The 2,223-nt window shown below is 36.0% G+C and overlaps 1 protein-coding gene across 1 annotated transcript in view; it reads right to left on the bottom strand.

Annotated features, from left to right (window-relative positions):
- The window catches only part of SLC49A4 (solute carrier family 49 member 4), a 157,714-nt gene that overhangs the window by 60,737 nt on the left and 94,754 nt on the right, over positions 1 to 2,223 (bottom strand). The gene's annotated exons all lie outside the window — the stretch shown is intronic.

Raw genomic sequence — 2,223 nt, 5'->3', positions numbered from 1 at the left:
TCAATGAAAGAAAAAGCAAATCAGTATTTGAAAGGACAAATTACTATTTCTCCTGATGAATAAGGTGTGCTGGGGAAAAGCAAAGAAAAAAAGGAAATTTATAACTTGATAGTTTTATCGTTTTCAGACAGTAACTTTCATTTTATTTTTTATATTATTTCTATAGTTCTTATTAATAAAAATTTCCAATAGGTAATACAATTTAAATAACTCAAAACTAAAATGTATGAAAGTATGGGGAAAACATCTTCCTTTTACCTCTATTCCTCAGCCACACATTCCTTGATCTACAGTTACCAATATTACCAATCTCTTGGGTAATTGCCCCCAAATATTTTATGAATATACAAGCCAACACAAATATATACATTTTCCCTCCACGTTTTTACACAAATAATAACATATTATAACCATTTGCTGAATCTCGATAGGTCTTAGAGTTTTTCTATAATCCATACACAAAAAGCTCTCTCAATTTTTCTAACATATACATAGTATTCTATCGTGTCATGGTATCATTATTTATTTAACCAGCCCATTCCCCCCCCCCATAGATATATAGGTTTTTTTCCCTTTTCTTTTGCTCTTGCAGTCATTTCACATGCCTATTAGTACATCTGTAGGATCGATTCCTAAAAGTGCAATTGCCATGTCAAAAAGTATGTGTATAGGCATACATTGGTGATATTGTAGGATCAGTTCCAGACTTCTGCAATAAAGTGAGCATCACACTAAAGTGTGTCACTTGAATTTTATGTTTTCCCAGTGCATATAAAACTTATGCTTACACTATACTGTAGTCTATTAAGTGTTAATAGCATTATGAAAAAATTTGAAATATTTTGAGAATTACCAAAATGTGACACAGAGACACAAAGTGAGCACAGCTGTTGGAAAAATGGCACTGAAAGACTTGCTTGACAGAGAGTTGCTACAAACCTTCCATTTGTAAAAACTGCAATGTCTGTAATGTGCAATAAAGCAAAGCACAATAAAACAAGGTATGGCTGTATTTATAATTTTAATCAGTATTACTAATGGTCCTCCATAGAAGTCATACCAATTTATACTACCATCAGCAACTGATTGAGAGTAGCTATTTCTCCAAAACCTCACCAACAGGTTGTTGTTATTTGTTAGGCGCCATTGCGTTGGCTCCCACCCATGACAACCCTATGTGTAACAACAACAAAAAAAACATTGCCTGGTTGTGCACCATCCTCACAATCCTTGCTATATTTGAACCCATCGCTGCAGCTACCATGTCAATCCATCTCATTGAGGGTCTTCTCCTTTTTTGCTGACCCTCCACTTTACCAAACATGATATCCTTTCTCCAGGGAATGGTCCCTTCTGACAATATGACCAAAGTAGATGAGACAAAGTCTGGCCATTCTCACTTCCAGGGAGCATTCTGGCTGTACTTCCAGGACAGATTTATTACTTCTGGCAGTCCATGGTATTTTCAGTATTCTTCACCAACACCACAATTCAAAAGCATTCAAAAGCATAAATTGTTCCTCAGCATTGTTCAGCTTTCACATGCATATGAGGCAACTGAAAATACCAGGGCTTAGGTTAGGTGCACCTTAGTCTTCAAAGTGACATCTGACCTTCAACACTTTAAAGAGGTCTTTTGCAGCACATTTTCCCAGTAAAATATGCCCTCTGATTTCTTGACTTCTGCTTCCATGGGTGTTGACTGTGGATCCAAGTAAAATGAAATCTTTGACAACTTCAATCTTTTCTTCATTTATCATGATGTTGCTTATTGGTCCAGTTGTGAGATTTTCCATTTTCTTTATGTTGAGGTGTAATCCATACTGCAGACTGTAGTCTTTAATCTTCATCAGTGTCTCAAGTTGTCCTCACTTTCAGAAAGCAAGGTTATGTCGTCTGCATTTCGCAGTTTGTTAATGAGTTTTCCTCCAATCCTGATGCCACATTCTTCTTCATATAGTCCAGCTGCTCAGATTATTTGCTCAGCATACAAATTGAATAAGTATGGTGAAAGGATACAATCCTGGGGCACATCCTTTCTGATTTTAAACCACACAGTACCCCCTTGTTTTGTATGAACGACAGTCTCTTGGTCTATGTACATGTTCCTCTGGAGTACAATTAAGTGTTCCAGAATTTCCATTCTTTGCAAGTTATCTATAATTTATTACGATCCACACAGTCAAATGCTTTTGCATACTCAATAAAACACAGATATACTAG

This window comes from Orycteropus afer, unplaced genomic scaffold, assembly GCF_000298275.1.
Source record: "Orycteropus afer afer isolate SDZICR_OR568_19922 unplaced genomic scaffold, OryAfe1.0 scaffold00114, whole genome shotgun sequence".
Classification (NCBI taxonomy): domain Eukaryota; kingdom Metazoa; phylum Chordata; class Mammalia; order Tubulidentata; family Orycteropodidae; genus Orycteropus; species Orycteropus afer.
This window is presented reverse-complemented; position numbering and strand designations above follow the sequence as displayed.